General features: G+C 46.6%; 1 protein-coding gene and 1 pseudogene across 1 annotated transcript in view; both read right to left on the bottom strand.

Moving 5' to 3' along the window:
* LOC101733242 (oocyte zinc finger protein XlCOF6-like) overlaps nucleotides 1-17,104 on the bottom strand; it is a 255,372-nt gene that overhangs the window by 202,840 nt on the left and 35,428 nt on the right. The window lies entirely within an intron of this gene.
* LOC101734654 overlaps nucleotides 13,336-17,104 on the bottom strand; it is a 151,358-nt pseudogene continuing 147,589 nt past the window's right edge.

The following is a 17,104-nucleotide window of genomic DNA, read 5'->3' as shown; positions in this document are numbered from 1 at the left end:
CCAGTCCCACAGCCGCCCCTCTCTATCAGCCCCTGCAGCGGGATTAACCCCCAGTCCCACAGCCGCCCCTCTCTATCGGCCCCTGCAGCGGGATTAACCCCCAGTCCCACAGCCGCCCCTCTCTATCAGCCCCTGCAGCGGGATTAACCCCCAGTCCCACAGCCGCCCCTCTCTATCAGCCCCTGCAGCGGGATTAACCCCCAGTCCCACAGCCACCCCTCTCTATCAGCCCCTGCAGCGGGATTAACCCCCAGTCCCACAGACAGTGCAGGGAGGAGGAGGAGGAGGAGGAGGAGGAGGAGGAGGAGGAGGAGGAGGAGGGAAAATCACTTACCCAGCAGCCCAGGGACACAGAATAAGGCAGTTACAGGAAGGGTTCAGCCTTTCCCTCTATCCGGTCTGAAACTAGAGAGAAGCACAAAGATCTCTCACCCCTCCCCCTGGGAAGGCAGCTCCGCCCTTTAGCCAATGAGCTGGTTCGGTTTCAGACCAATCAAACAATGGCTTCCCTCTCAGAGTTGTCCCTGCCCCAGAGAGGCGGCCATATTGCTGGTGGGCAGATGCAGATCAGGAGAGCTGGCAGTGCAGGAGCAGCCGCATGTGGGCACCAGAATAAAGGGAAATGGGATTACAGAGCTCAGTGGATCTGCCTGCAGAGTTTTACTGCTTTCTACTTGTTACTGAATAGAACTGACAGTGAGTGAGTGGCTGAGAGCAGTGCATGCTGGGTAGCTGCCAGGTTACAGACAGGGTTACAATATATTTCACTTACTTAATGCTTTTGCCTTTGGGACAGTGCAGACTCAGTAACTTCTACATGGGACATGTTACTGTACAGAGCAAGCAGTGTGGCAGCTCCTACTTGTTAAAGGGGAACATATTGTGTGAAAAACTATATTGTGCCAATGAATTGTACTCATATAAATATAAAAATAATATAGGGATAATATAACATAGGGGTGTACATCCATGGGGGGCGACTCGGAGCCCTTGGTCTCAGCTACACATAGATTTTACAGGGCCATTACCCTTAGTAACACTGGGGGGGGCCATGGCCAGTCTGGATTGCAAAGTGACTGAACCCCCGTAGCTTCCCCAGAGGGAGAGATTCCTGCAGCGGAACAGACAGCGGATGTACCTGAGAGGCCATTAATACCGAGGCCAATCTACAGGAGAGGCTATCAGTGTCCCGCCGGGGCGGCCCAAAAGGGCCAATCACAGGCCCCGATACCTAGAGGATTATGGGTTACAGGATGGGAGGGGTGCTGTGTATTGACTGTTAATGTATAATCTCTATATGGCGCTGTTACATGTAAAAACTCTTATGTTTATTTATGTTTAACCATTTATGTTGCATTATTCATCTAAATAAACCATTTTCATAAAAATATACTTCTTTAGCAGTATGTGCCACTGGGTAATCCTAAATAGGAAACTGCCATTTTAAGTACTAAGGGCCGCCCCCTGGGATCATAGGCGTCACAGTGCACACAAACAATAGAGATGTAGCGAACCTCGCAAAAAACTTCCGCCAAAAAGTGCGAACGTTCGCAAACTTTGCGAACCCCATAGACTTCAATGGGAAGGTGAACTTTAAAACCTAGAAAAGCCATTTCTGGCCAGAAAACTGATTTTAAAGTTGTTTAAAGGGTGCCACGACCTGGGCAGGGGCATGCAGGAGGGGGATCAAGGGCAAAAATTTCTCTGAAAAATACGTTTTTGACACAGCGTTGCGTTTTGTGCTGTAAAGGGCAGAAATCACACTACATTCCTAAACTTGTGTAATAAACTGCTTTAAAACGTCCGGCGCCTACATTCCAATCAAGTCGTGTAAAGGTTACGGCCAGTTCCCACGCAAAGACAAAACGCCGCGTTTACTGCAACGAAAAAAAACGCAATAAGCTTTAATGATACCGTCAAGTGAGCGAATAATAGTTTTTACTAGTTGCTTGTCACCTCCAGGATGTTCGTCCCGTCAGTGGGAATATTTCTGTAGTGGTGTGTTTAGCAGTCACCGTGCTTGTGCGCACGTGCACGCTCAGGCAGAGGTAATTCAATGTACAGTGAAGTGAACCAAAAAACACTGATTCTGCAGTGTGGGCCCAGTTTTGGACTACTTTATTGATCCCCTGCGGTGACCATAAAAGATACGATTTTGCCGCTGTTGCAGAACCCTGAAAAATCAGGCATGTGTACATTCCTAAAAAATTATGTTTTTTTTGTCGCAGCCACTGAAGCACAGAGGCCAGAAAAAATATGTTAGATACATGGTATCACAACCATACCGCAGGCAGAACCTTTAAAATATACTAAGATAGCGTACCAAGCACTGATCAACCATGTTTTAACAGCGACTCGAATTTCGATAGCTGCACATTGGAAAACTCCAACGCCAGCCTGACTATCCCTTCTCAGCCTGTCAGTTACAGCTTCTAATGCTAACAGACATCTACTGCACAAATATGGCCACCCCCTCATAGAGGGACATGGGGGATCAGATAGGGAATGTAAAAGCTTGGACAAATATATGTTAGATAAATGTTGAAAATATTTGTTTTTTTGTTGTCGCAGCCACTGAAGCACAGAGGCCAGAAAAACTCAGGATTTACCTGTTCAAAAAGGAGGACGCTAAAGGACAGCTGTGTGTGGAGTCATGCGGCGTGCAGAGAAGGTCAGCTGCATGGGGAGTCAGAACAAGTCTTCCGGCGTGCAGTAACCCTCTGAGATCCATGCCTCAAACCAGTAGGATTTGCACCCTAGTTTGTACGGTGGAGGAGGAGGACGTTTAAGGACAGCTGTGAGTGGTGTCAAGCGACTTGCAGAGAAGGACAGCTGCATGGGCAGTCAGAACAAGTCTTCCAGCGTGCAGTAACCCTCTGAGATCCATGCCTCAAACCAGTAGGATTTGCACCCTAGTTTGTACGGTGGAGGAGGAGGACGTTTAAGGACAGCTGTGAGTGGTGTCAAGCGACTTGCAGAGAAGGACAGCTGCATGGGCAGTCAGAACAAGTCTTCCAGCGTGCAGTAACCCTCTGAGATCCATGCCTCAAACCAGTAGGATTTGCACCCTAGTTTGTACGGTGGTGGAGGAGGACGCTAAAGGACAGCTGTGAGTGGTGTCAAGCGACTTGCAGAGAAGGACAGCTGCATGGGCAGTCAGAACAAGTCTTCCGGCGTGCAGTAACCCTCCGAGATCCATGCCTCATTCATTTTAATAAAGGTCAGGTAATCCACACTTTTGTGACCTAGGCGAGTTCTCTTCTCAGTTACAATCCCTCCTGCTGCACTGAAGGTCCTTTCTGAGAGGACACTTGAGGCGGGGCAAGACAAGAGGTTTATGGCAAATTGTGACAGCTCTGGCCACAGATCAAGCCTGCGCACCCAGTAGTCCAGGGGTTCATCGCTCCTCAGAGTGTCAATATCTGCAGTTAATGCCAGGTAGTCCGCTACCTGCCGGTCGAGGCGTTCTCTGAGGGTGGATCCAGAAGGGTTCTGGCGCTGCCTTGGACTGAAAAAACTTTGCATGTCTGATGTTACAGAGTGGCCAAAGTGCATTGTCCTTGCAGGTGTGCTCGTGGGAGGATTACCGGCAGCTCTGCCCCTGGAATGTGGAGTGACATCACCCTTAAAAGCATTGTACAACATGTTTTGCAGGCTGGTTTGGAAATGCAGCATCCTTTCGGACTTGTGGTACGTTGGTAACATTTCTGCCACTTTATTCTTGTAACGAGGGTCTAGTAGCGTTGCCACCCAGTACAGGTCCTTCTCCTTAAGCCTCTTGATACGGGGGTCCTTCAACAGGCATGACAGCATAAAAGACCCCATTCTCACAAGGTTGGATGCAGAGGTATCCATCTCCCCTTCCTCGTTATCAAGGACTACGTCCTCATCCACCACCGTCTCCTCCCCCCAGCAACGTACAAGACCAGGGCTCCCCAAAAGGTGACCACAAGCCCCCCGGGAAGCCTGCTCCTGTTGGTCTTCCGCCTCCACAAAGCCACCTTCCTCCTCTGACTCCACTTCTGACAGCTCTCCCTGCGTTGCAGCAGGTGCCTGGGAACGTTCTGGTGATTCCGCCCAGAAATCATGCTCTTCCTGCTCCTAGTCACGCTGGTCTACAGCCTCATCTGTCACTCGTCGCACGGCACGCTCCAGGAAGAACACAAAGGGTACTAGGTCGCTGATGGTGCCTTCAGTGCGACTAACCATATTTGTGACCTCGTCAAAAGGGCGCATGAGCCTGCAGGCATCACGCATAAGCACCCAGTAATGGGGGAAAAAAATCCCCAGCTCTGCAGATCCAGTCCTACCACCCAGTTCAAATAGATATTCGTTAATGGCTCTTTGTTGTTGCAGCAGACGTTCAAACATGAGGAGCGTTGAATTCCAGCGAGTCTGGCTGTCACAAATTAAACGCCTGACTGGCAAGTTGTGCCGCCGCTGAATGTCAGCAAGGCATGCCATGGCTGTGTAGGAACGTCTGAAATGGCCAGACACCTTCCTGGACTGCCTGAGAATGTTCTGCAATCCTGGGTACTTTGAGACAAACCGTTGGACTATTAAATTTAGAACATGTGCCATGCAGGGCACATGTGTTAAATTGCCCAGTCTAAGTGCTGCCAACAGATTGCTTCCGTTGTCACACACCACTTTTCCAATTTTCAGTTGGTGTGGGGTCAGCCACCGATCGGCCCGTGAGTGCAGAGATGACAGGAGTGCAGATCCAGTATGGTTTTTGCTTTCCAGGCACGTCATGCCCAAGACAGCATGACAACGGCGTACCTGGCACGTCGAATAGCCTATGGGAAGCTGGGGGTGCACAGGTGTGGAGGAGGACACAGCAGCAGAGGAGGAAGAAGCCGAGGAAGAAGCCAAGTTAGAAGACGAGTTAGAAGATGACTTAGAAGACGAGTTAGAGAGCAAAGGAGGAGTAGAGGTGGTGGCAGACCCGCATGCAACCCGTGGCGGTGACACCAACTCCACTGTTGTTGAACCACGCATTCCCTGCTTCCCAGCCATAACCAGATTCACCCAGTGGGCAGTGTAGGTGACATACCTGCCCTGACCATGCTTGGAGGACCATGTGTCAGTAGTCATATGGACCTTTGCCCCAACACTAAATGACAGAGATGCGGTGACTTGGCTCTGCACATGCTGGTACAGGTGTGGTATTCCCTTCTGGGAAAAAAAATTGCGGCTGGGTACCTTCCACTGCGGTGTCCCAATTGCTACAAATTTGTGGAAGGCCTCAGAGTCCACCAGCTGGTGTGGTAAAAGCTGGCGGGCTAAGAGCGCAGACAAGCCAGCTGTCAGACGCCGGGCAAGGGGGTGACTCGGAGGCATTGGCTTTTTACGCTCAAACATGGCCCTCAAAGAAACTTGGCTGGGGGCAGATGAGCAAGAACTTGTGGTCAAGGTGGAAGGCGGAGTGGAGGGTGGTTGAGACGGGTCAAGGACAGCAGAGGTAGAGCAGTAAGATGCTGGACCAGAAGGAGGGTGGCTTTCAGTTTGGCTGCTGCCTTTGAGGTGTTGCTCCCATAGTGCTTTGTGTTTGGCGTTCATGTGCCTTCGCATAGCAGTTGTACCTATGTGGGTGTTGGGCTTCCCAAGACTCAGTTTCTGACTGCACTCATTGCAAATTACAGCGCTTTTGTCAGAGGCACAAACATTAAAAAAATGCCACACTGCTGAGCCTTTTGATGCGGGCTTTCTAGCGGTAACAGTAGAAGCTGGCAGGTGCGTTGGCTGGCTGACCACAGGTGCCGATTCATGTTGTTGCCCTACTGTTCCCTGCGAGCTGTCCCTGCTTCTTCTAAGTCTTATTCTCCTCCTGCCTCTCTGACTCTCCGTCTCTCCATCTGAACTATCCTCCTCTTGCTCTCTTCTTGTGGGCACCCACAAAACATCAATCTCCTCATCATCATTCTCCTCAGATGCATCAATTTCTTCTGACAGCTCACAGAAGGCAGCAGCAGCGGGGACCTCATCACACCTTATGTCCATCTCTGTTGTGTTGCCTGCCTGAATTATGATATCTGGTGAAACGTCCTCATCTCCTTCATCTTCTTCTGGCAATAATGGTTGCGCATCACTCATTTCAACAAACTCATGAGTAAATAACTCCTCTGACTCCAGTGAAGAAGGGGCGGCGGTGGTGGAGGAAGTGGTACGTGGGGTGCCCATAGCAGAGGAGGATGAGGATGTTGTGGCAAAGTTAGAAACAGTAGAGGATGGGGTGTGCTGTGTAAGCCAGTCAACTACCTCTTCAGCATTTTGGGAGTTCAGGGTAAGTGCCTTCGGAACACTGGGCAATTTCCTAGGGCCACAGGATATCATAGCAGCACAGCCCCTAGTGCCTCTGCGTGGCGACCTGCCTTTGCCTGGCATTTTTTTTATTTTTACAACAACAACTTGGGTGATGTTTCTGGACACGGAATTATTATTGTTATTTAGACAAATTGTGAAAAAGATCACACAGCTAGGTGGCACTTGGTTGCAGACACCGGGCAACAAGGCCTGCAAGGGCAACATATACAGTAGTGGATACGGAATATTTTATTGCTGGTGGAAAACCGTCACTCAGGTGATGTTTCTGGACACGGAATTATTATTGTTATTTAGACAAATTGTGAAAAAGATCACACAGCTAGGTGGCACTTGGTTGCAGACACCGGGCAACAAGGCCTGCAAGGGCAACGTATACAGTAGTGGATACGGAATATTTTATTGCTGGTGGAAAACCGTCACTCAGGTGATGTTTCTGGACACGGAATTATTATTGTTATTTAGACAAATTGTGAAAAAGATCACACAGCTAGGTGGCACTTGGTTGCAGACACCGGGCAACAAGGCCTGCAAGGGCAACGTATACAGTAGTGGATACGGAATATTTTATTGCTGGTGGAAAACCGTCACTCAAGTGATGTTTCTGGACACGGAATTATTATTGTTATTTAGACAAATTGTTATTTAGACAAAAAATACAGAGCAGTAGAAAGTAGATTACTAGCCAGAAAATCTACTTAAACTCTCCCTCAAATCAATACACACAGCTCTCTCCCCACACAAATACAGAGCAGTAGAAAGTAGATTACTAGCCAGAAATCCTACTTAAACTCTGCCTCACATCAATGCACAGCTCCTATCCCCACACAAATACAGAGCAGTAGTAGATTACTAGCCAGAAAACCTACTTAAACTCTCCCTCAAATCAATACACAGCTCTCTCCCTACACTATCTCTTCAAGCACACACAGGCAGAATGTAAAATGGCTGCTGGGCTTCGGTTTATATATGGAAGGGAGTGGTCCAAGGGGGGGGGGGGGGTGGCCCAGGAGGGAGAGCTGCCTGATTGGCTGACATGTATCTGCTGGTCTGGGGTGAGAGGTCAAAATTTGGCACCAGCTAAGGCGAACCCAAATGGCGAACATCGCCAAAAGTTTGCGAATTTGCGGACTTGCAAACACCCGATGTTCGCCGGCGAACAGTTCGCTACATCCCTAACAAACAAGCCAAGGCACACATACATGCTAGGCCCCATCAGCCAATGAATGGGCAGAGTTCTGCCTTTTGCTCCCACACTACTTCCTGTTACAGTTAGGGCTGCATCACTTCCTGTCTGCTGATCCAGATATTGTTCTGCCATGTTTGTCCAGTTTTCTGTACCTTGTTAGCCCCAGGTAGGACTTTTCATTTCTGACTCCAAACTTGGTTGTTTAACTGCCCAGCAAGGGTCGTTGCTCTTGATTTCCCTTGTGCTATTCTTTTTTTTTCTTTTAGGAGGACTGTTATGACACAGGCCTGTAAGGGTTAATCAAGCAGGCCAAGGTACCAAAATATCTCCCCTAATGTGCCAGAAACAGATATATAACTGGTCTCTGGTCACTGGATCTGGAACCGGCCATGTGTAACGGCCTCACACCCTGAGGTGCCCGGCTCTAATCCCCGGCTGGTAAGGGCCATGCCGTGTGGGGGAGGGGATGCCCGGCTCTAATCCCCGGCTGGTAAGGGCCATGCCGTGTGGGGGAGGGGATGCCCGGCTCTAATCCCCGGCTGGTAAGGGCCATGCCGTGTGGGGGAGGGGATGCCCGGCTCTAATCCCCGGCTGATAAGGGCCATGCTGTGTGGGGGAGGGGATCAGGCAGCAGGCAACAGGCAGGGGTGGCAGCAGTTTAGTTCTATGGGGCCAGGTGCACACAGTCTGCTGGAGGAACTTCCTGGTTCAGGTCACTTCCGAGTCCCGGTAGGAGCAGGTCCTTCATGTTTTTGGTGGCAGAATCAGTGATCTGGGTTCAGGCTCTCAGTTTTGCTTGGAAGCAGACTGTGCTTTCTTCTGGGGGAAGCTGGGAGCCTGGATTTAGGGTCTGGTCTGGGTTTTCAGTCCTCTTGGGCTGTGAGCCTGGGGGGGCGGAGCCTAGCGTTATTTAATACAGGTGGTGGTACACCCCAGGGCTCTGCTCTAGGAGGAAGACTCCAACTATATCAGGCTGCCTGGGAAAAATCCATGGAAGACAAATGGGTGCTGGGTATTGTAAAACAAGGATACAGACTAGAATTCAGCTCAGGTCCCCCAGCACCAGGCTTTCTCTCATCTCCGATTCCTACAGACAAAGCCAAAAGGAGGGCTCTTCAAGCTTGACGTCTATGGAACAACTGCAAGTAATCAGTCCAGTCCCTTTGGATCAAAGAGACTGAAGGTCTTAATTCTCAGTTCTTCATAATCCAGAAGTCGTTAGGGGCATGGAGACCAATTCTGGATTTAGTCAGAGTCAACAAAGCCTTAAGGATCCAGCATTTCCAAATGGAGTCCATCAAGTCAATAAAGTCAGCAATTTGTCCTGGGGACTGGATGTGTTCCATGGATATAAAGGACGCTTATCACCACGTCCCAATAGCTGTTCAAGATCAGAAATATCTACATTTTGCAGTAGGTCTTCAGCATTTACAATTTTGGTGCCTTCCCTTCGGCCTGGCAACTGCACCGAGAGTATTTTCAAAGGTCTTGGTAACTCTGGTGGCTTACCTAAGATGGCAGAAGATCCGTCTATTCCACTACTTAGACAACCTGATCATATTGGCCTCGTCGAGATCCCAGGCTCTCAAGCACAGGGATCTGTGCATGGAAATATTGACAACCCATGGGTGGCTCATAAACATGGAGAAGAGCCATCTGGTTCCTTCTCAAAGGTTTACGTACCTAGCGGCTTCTATAGATACAATGGAGGGTGTCCTGTCTCTCCCAGTAGAGAGACAATTATCTCTCAGTGCAGCGGTCAAGTCACTGAGAGTGAGTCTAGTGGCACCGGCGGCACAGTTCATGAGGGTCCTAGGAACGATGTCATCCATGATTGGTCTAGTCCCCTGGGCACATTGGAAGATGAGACCTCTCCAAAATTCCTTCTTCTTCAGTGGAACAGGGTAGGGCGGTGTTAGCCTTACCATTGCACCTAAAGCCTTCTCTGCTTTGGTGGGAAAGTCAAGACAACCTGGCCAAAGGGGTCGAACTCTTTCCAGCCAATTGGGTGGTTATGTCTACAGATGCCTCAGGCGTAGGCTGGGGTACAGAACTGGGATCCAAAGTAGCTCAAGGTCTGTGGCCCTCTCTCTCATCAGATGTTCCATCAAATGTCTTAGAGTTAAGGACAATTTTCCAAGCTTGTCAAAGGGGCAGGACTCAAAGTCAGATCAGACAACGTAACTGCTTTAGCCTACATAAGGAAACAGGGTGGCACGAGAAGTCCATGGCTGTTGTCAGAGGTTCAGCCCATCTTCCAGTGGGCACAAGAGTTCTTGGTAGACTTCACAGCAGTTTATGTCCCAGGGCCTCTGAATAGAGATGTAGCGAACCTCACAAAAAAAGTTTGCGAACCCGTTCGCGAACTTCCGCCAAAAAGTGCGAACTTTTGCGAACCCCAAAGACTTCAATGAGAAGGCGAACTTTAAAAACTAGAAAAGCCATTTCTGGCCAGAAAACTGATTTTAAAGTTGTTTAAAGGGTACAATCAAAACATAGTAAGATGTGATCACACTTTTTGGTGGATATATAACTCTTACCCACAGTGACGGTGGGACCGGGTGCTCATGCCCCAGACCATTCAGCATAGGGAGTCATCACAGGAAATCAAATATGATTTGATTTCTTGTTTAAAGGGTGCCTTGACCTGGACAGTGACATGCAGGAGGGGGATCAAGGGCAAAAATTTATCTGAAAAATACGTTGTTGACACAGCGTTGCGTTTTGTGCTGTAAAGGGCAGAAATCACACTACATTTCTAAACTTGTGTAATAAACTGCTTTAAAACGTCCGGCGTCTACATGCCAATCAAGTCGTGTAAAGGTTATATTATTGCTGGTGGAAAAACATCGCTCAGGTGATTTTATTGCAATGCAATGTCACTACTATGTGTAATGTGTTTGGTGCACTACTATGAATAACAGCAAACAGCACTGGACACATTAAAGAACAGTAAGTTAAATTAAAAAAAAAAAATTAATAATAAAAAAAAAAGTGATTTCTGGTTGGTGCTGGGGGTGAACTACTAGGAGCAGCACACCAGTCCCCCACAGCTAGACTAATAGCACTGGGCTCTATAAATTACAGTAGCAAAGTAAAAAAACACAAATAAAAAAAAATGATGTGAATGCGTGGTTGGTGCTTAGTGCACTACTATGAGCAGCACACCTGTCTCCAACACACACAGACGGAGCCGCAGCACACAATGAAAAGAAGAGTAACAGTAATCAGAAAATAAAAGCAGTCCTTACAAGGACTATTGGGTTACAGCAGATGAGATCAGCAGGACAGCTGTCCCACAGCAGCTACATACAGAGCAGTAGAAAGTAGATCACTAGTCAGCAAAGCTACCTAAACTGTCCCTCAAACCCCTGCACAGCTCTCTCCCTATGCTAACTCATCAAGCACACACAGGCAGAATGTAAAATGGCTGCTGGGCTTCGGTTTATATATGGAAGGGAGTGGTCCAGGAGGGAGAGCTGCCTGATTGGCTGCCATGTATCTGCTGGCTCTGGGGTGAGAGGTCAAAATTTGGCTCCAGCTAAGGCGAACCCAAAATTGCAAACATCGCGAAAAGTTCGCGGACTTGCGAACACCCGATTTTCGTGCGAATTAGTTCTCCGGCGAACAGTTCGCTACATCTCTACCTCTGAACAAAGTGGCAGATGTGCTAAGCAGGAGCTTTTTAGACAAGCACGAATGGTCCCTGTATCCGAGAATCTTCAGAGCCTTGGTACAGAGATGGGGCCTACCATCTATAGATTTGATGGCATCCTCCTGCAACAGCAAGTGTCCCCGGTTCTATTCGAGGAACTGGGATCCGAGAGCAGTAGCAGTAGATGCCCTCACACAAACTTGGAGGTTCTGTTTAGGTTATATCTTTCCTCCTCTTCCTCTGATTCAGAGGGTGATTCAGAAGATCAAGGAGGATCAAGTGGAGGTAATCCCAGCATGACTTTGTGTAGCACGGTGGATTTTCTATTGATTTTATAATGATTTACAATATATCTGCTTTGACATATGAATCAAATCTTAGGTTTGAGTCCAGTAAAAGCAGCAGATTGTGGGACATCTATTGTCCAGTGTCCAAGGTACAATGTCTTTGTTCTATGTATATTGTTGTGTAAACAGTAAACACAGGTATTGTTACCCAGCAAATAACCTTGGAATAAACAAACAGACAGCATATAGACAATACACTCTATGTACAACTTATTTGAGCAACAAATAAGGCCTTCTACAAAGTCTAGTTAATAGGTTTTGTTCATGACAAAAGTTTGTACACAATATTGCACAAGTCAGCACTTGAGGTTGGGGGTTTGCTAAGAACTCTAGTATAAAAGGGAGCCCCCACCATGGGTCAGTAGCTTCGCCTAGGGCCCCTCAACGAGTGCCAGGACATTTGGATCATCGCTTGGTTATAAGGAACCTGAAGGTCTTGGACCAAAGGCTGTGGGGCTTCCCAATTGGGCTGAATTGATGCAGAACTGGCTGTGCTTGTAACTATAATCATACAAAGATAAATAAATCTATTTAATTCTATTATTACTTGTGTGCGTGTAAGTTATTGCTCACTAACAGTCTATCAGAAGGTTTACCCCCTTTATTACACCTTGGTCCACAGAACTGATGCAGCTTTCCATAGATCCACCATGGAAACTTCCAATTTCGTATCTCATGCTACTCCAGGGTCCATTCTCTCATCCAGATCCAGGATCATTAGCCCTCACTTCATGTTTCTGGAGACTGCTCCTATGAGAAAAACATTTCCTACATTTCGTACAGGGGTATGGTTTCTCCCCTGTGTGAGTTCTTTCATGTACACGAAGGCTGGACATTGCAGTAAAGCTTTGCCCACATTCCGTGCAGGTGAATTCTTCCTTTACCATGTGAATCATTTGGTGAATTTGGAGTCTTTTCTCTGAAGGAAATCTACAGTGCTGGTTTCTATTTGGGCTTAATGGAGAAGGAAAGGTACAAACTCAGTAGCTTTATCAGAAAGGTCTATGTAAATACAGCATAAGAGTCCTCAATCAAGAGAAACACAGGATTTCTTGTCTTTTTTTTTGTAAACATGTTCTTCCGGTACCTGAAAGATCCTTCATTCTTGGGGAGTCTGCGCAGCTCTCTCCCCTCTCCTGCTCCCCCTCCCACAAGAATGCTAAGAACTCCCTCCCCCCACTCTTAGAAATGTGTGATCTGAGCTACCAATGGGCAGCAAGCAGGAAACTACTTAAAATGGCAGCTGCTGTCAAACTGAGTAAGCTTCTATGGCTCTTTACTCAGGCAGGTACAGCTTTCTGCAGAATAAATATAGGGGGCACTAATGTGGCAAATCTATTGGCAGTAAAATGTCAAAATGCCTTTTTCTTCTCCTTTAAAATAAATATTATCTGTAAAAATGGCCCCTTTATTGGAGCTCCCGATAGATCCTCTCAGGTCCCTGTCTGTGTTTCAAATGAGGGGTGGGCGTGTCCTAACGGTCCCTGCCAGAAGCACAGTAGGAGGAGCCAATCCCAGCCCTGCAGTCCCTATCAAGTCACCCTGGCTGCTGATTGGTTCCTATCCTACAGTGCCGCCGCCCCCCTGCACAGCCTGGGAAAGGAGGCAGCAGGAAGTGGAACAGATGGGCGGGGCTAATATGGATTTTTGCAAATGTACAATGCACTGGCACATTCTTGGTTTAAACACAATATGTCCCTTTTATTCAGTATTCTAGCAGAACTGCCCCCCCCCCCCCCTTATTGCCCCTCTTCCTTCACTCGCCTTAATCTCAATGGAAATGACCGGCACTGATGCAGATAAATCCCACTGACACAGTGTTGGTTCCAGCTCTGTATTTCATTTATTCCTGCTTGGTATGAAGGTTAACGATTACAGTTTTAAGGTAATTAAGGAAATTGACATCTAAACTGCCCTTTGGCTCAACAGGTGGGATTTTTCCTAAATATCTGTAATCTCTTCATATGAGATAGTGACTGGTTATAGATTGGGATAAATAAGTAGGGTGTATAATAAAATGGACCAAGAAAAGAAAAACACGGCCTGTATGTTTAGCAATACTTTCCCGCTGCCATTTGGGTCACATCTCTGGCTCATTTGCCCCCAGCAATTCCCATTTTGCCCCAGTAGTAACTGTGTGAATCCCAGTATAATATTTGTGCTTCTCTGCCTGTACCCAGAAGCCCCTGCTGTGTATCAGCAATTGCACAGTGACTCCTCCCCCTGAGCGTCTCCTCCTCTTCCTCATGGTTTCCCTGCACTTTATATGAATAAGTATATTACAAATTGCCTGATTGGCTGAACATATCACACCGGTTAATAACATTAGGTTTCTCCTGAACATCTATTGCTCTTGTGAAAGGAAACAGAAGCCATTTTGTTTTCTTAACTCCATCTTGTTCATATCATTTAATATTAGAGGGTTTTGAAATATGCTTAAGTTGTTTTTCTGTTAAAAAGCTATGTTTGATGGGTTCTGCCGAGTCTGCCTGACAGAGGGGCCCCAACTGTCCTTATCCCTCCCCCCATTGGGTTTGTGTAAGTGAGGGGCCTTGGTGTGTTGGCCAACTGGGCCCCACTGCCTGTTCTGCTTTAGAGATAACAGAGATAACTACTGATAGGAGTGTTTCAGAGCAAACTATATTATGAGCATGTTTTGTGACAGTCGTCAGAGTCTCATTTTGGAGACAGCTCTGTCAGGACTGTCTGTACACTCTCTTTGTACGAATAAACATATCTACAATCAAACTGGCCGTCCAACTGTTTCACTGTAACACTGTATGTTAAAGAACTTTTTTCCTCATTCTTTACAGGTCAATGGTTTCTCCCCGGTGTGAGTTTTTTCATGTCGACGAAGGTCGTGCTTTACAGTGAAACTTTTGCCACAATCTGTACAGGTGAATGGTTTCTCCCCGGTGTGAATTCTTTCATGTATGAGAAGGGTGCGCTTTACAGTGAAGCTTTTCCCACAATCTGTACAGGTGAATGGTTTCTCCCCAATGTGAATTTTTTGGTGGCGATTAAGGGTGCTCTTTTCAGTAAAACTTTTCCCACATTCTGTACAGGTACATGGTTTCACCCCGGTATGAATTCTTTCATGTATGAGAAGGGTGCGCTTTACAGTGAAGCTTTTCCCACATTCTGTACATGCAAATGGTTTCTCCCCAGTGTGCCTCATTTTTTCATGTATGCAAAGGGAACTCTTTAGAGTGAATTTTTTCCCACATTCTGAACAGGTGAATGGTTTCACTCCAGTGTGAATTCTTTCATGTAGACGAAGGCTGCCCTTATCTGAAAAACATTTCCCACACTCTGTACAGGTGAATGGTTTCTCTCCAGTGTGAGTTTTCTGGTGGATTTGAAGTCCTCTCTTTCTACTAAAACATTTCTCACATTCTGTACAGGTGAATGGTTTCTCTCCGGTGTGAATTTTTTGGTGGCGATTAAGAGTGCTCTTTTCAATAAAACTTTTTCCACATTTTGTACAGGTACATGGTTTCTCCCCGGTGTGAATTCTTTCATGTATGAGAAGGGTGCGCTTTTCAGTGAAACTTTTCCCACATTCTGTACATGCGAATGGTTTCTCCCCAGTGTGCCTCATTTTATGTATGCAAAGGGAACTCTTTAGAGTGAATTTTTTCCCACATTCTTTACAGGTGAATGGTTTCACTCCAGTGTGAATTTTTCCATGTAAACGAAGGCTGCCCTTATGTGAAAACGATTTCCCACACTCTGTACAGGTGAATGGTTTCACCCCTGTGTGAATCCTTTCATGTATATGAAGGCTGCTCTTTTCTGGAAAACATTTCCCACATTCTGTACAGGTGAATGGTTTCACCCCAGTGTGAATTCTTTCGTGTATACGAAGGTTGCTCTTTCCTATAAAACATTTCCCACATTCTGTACAGGTGAATGGTTTCACCCCAGTGTGAATCCTTTCATGTATACGAAGGCTGCCCTTTTCTGTAAAGCATTTCCCACATTCTGTACAGGTGAATGGTTTCTCTCCAGTGTGAATTTTCTGGTGCTTTTGAAGGCTGCGATTTGTAATAAAACATTTCCCACATTCTGTACAGGTGAATGGTTTCTCTCCAGAGTGAATTCTTTCATGTATACGAAGGCTGCCCTTTTCTGTAAAGCATTTCCCACATTCTGTACAGGTGAATGGTTTCTCTCCAGTGTGAATTTTCTGGTGCTTTTGAAGGCTGCAATTTGTAGTAAAACATTTCCTACATTCTGTACAGGTGAATGGTTTCTCTCCAGTGTGAATTTTCTGGTGGATTTGAAGTCCTGTCTTTCTACTAAAACATTTCCCACATTCTGCACAGGTGAATGGTTTCTTTCTAGAATGAATTTTTTTGTGTATGTGAAACATGGACATTGCAAAAAAACTTTTTCCACATTCAGTACAGGTGAATGGTCCCTTCCTAGTGTGAATTCTTTCATGCATGTGAAGCTGCTTCTTTATAGGAAAACCTTTCCCACATTCTGTACAGGTGAATGGTTTCTCTCCAGTGTGAATTCTTTCATGTATACGAAGGGTGCCCTTTTCTGTAAAACGTTTCCCACATTCTGTACAGGTAAATGGTTTCTCTCCAGTGTGAATTCTTTCATGGATTTTGAGATTGCTCTTGCGAGAAAAGCCTTTCCCACATTCTGTACAAGTGTATGGTCTCTCCCCTGTGTGGATTCTTTCATGGAATTTAAGATGGATCTTGCGAGAAAAGCTTTTCCCACATTCTGTACAAGTGTAAGGTCTCTCCCCTGTGTGGATTCTTTCATGGAATTTAAGATGGATCTTGCGAGAAAAGCCTTTCCCACATTCTGTACAAGTGTATGGTCTCTCCCCTGTGTGGATTCTTTCATGGATTTTAAGATCTCCCTTGCGAGAAAAGCCTTTTTCACATACTTTACATTTAAAAGCTTTCTCACCTGTATGAATTGCTTGGTGCCTGCAAAGCTTTTCCATGTCAGAAAAACTTTTACCACATTCACTACATGCATAGGGCTTGTATTTGTGAGTTGTTTCATGCCTCCTGAGTTTTCTCTTTTCAGAAAATTTTTTCCCACATTTTGTACAGGTGAATGGTTTCTCCCCGGTGTGAATTTTCTGGTGCTTGCGAAGATTCGCCTGTTTAGCAAAAGATTTTCCACATTCTGTACAGGTGAATGGTTTCTCCCCTGAGTGAGTTTTCTGGTGCGAGCGAAGATTTGACTGTTTAGTATAAGTTTTCCCACATTCTGTACAGGTGAATGGTTTCTCCCCTGCGTGGATTCTTAAGTGTGTAACCAAACTCGGTAATAAAGAAAATCTTTTCCCACATTCTGTACAGCTGTATAGTTTCTCTCCGGAGTAGTTTCTCCTTTGTGTCCCACAGAGGTGGGCGAGAAGATGACTATTGACGGTGAAGGTTTCCCCACACTTATAGCAGATAAAACCTGATCCATCAGAGCTTGTTAAGCAATCGCCATCTCTTGTGCCGGACTCCGAGTCAGTCTCTGGTTTGGGCAGTTCAGCAGAGTCTAAATTGGGTTCCGCCTTCATGTACCTCCCTAATAACAAGAAATAAAGTGCTGAAGGGGAAATAC

This window comes from Xenopus tropicalis, chromosome 6 (assembly GCF_000004195.4).
Source record: "Xenopus tropicalis strain Nigerian chromosome 6, UCB_Xtro_10.0, whole genome shotgun sequence".
Lineage (NCBI taxonomy): Eukaryota > Metazoa > Chordata > Amphibia > Anura > Pipidae > Xenopus > Xenopus tropicalis.
This window is presented reverse-complemented; position numbering and strand designations above follow the sequence as displayed.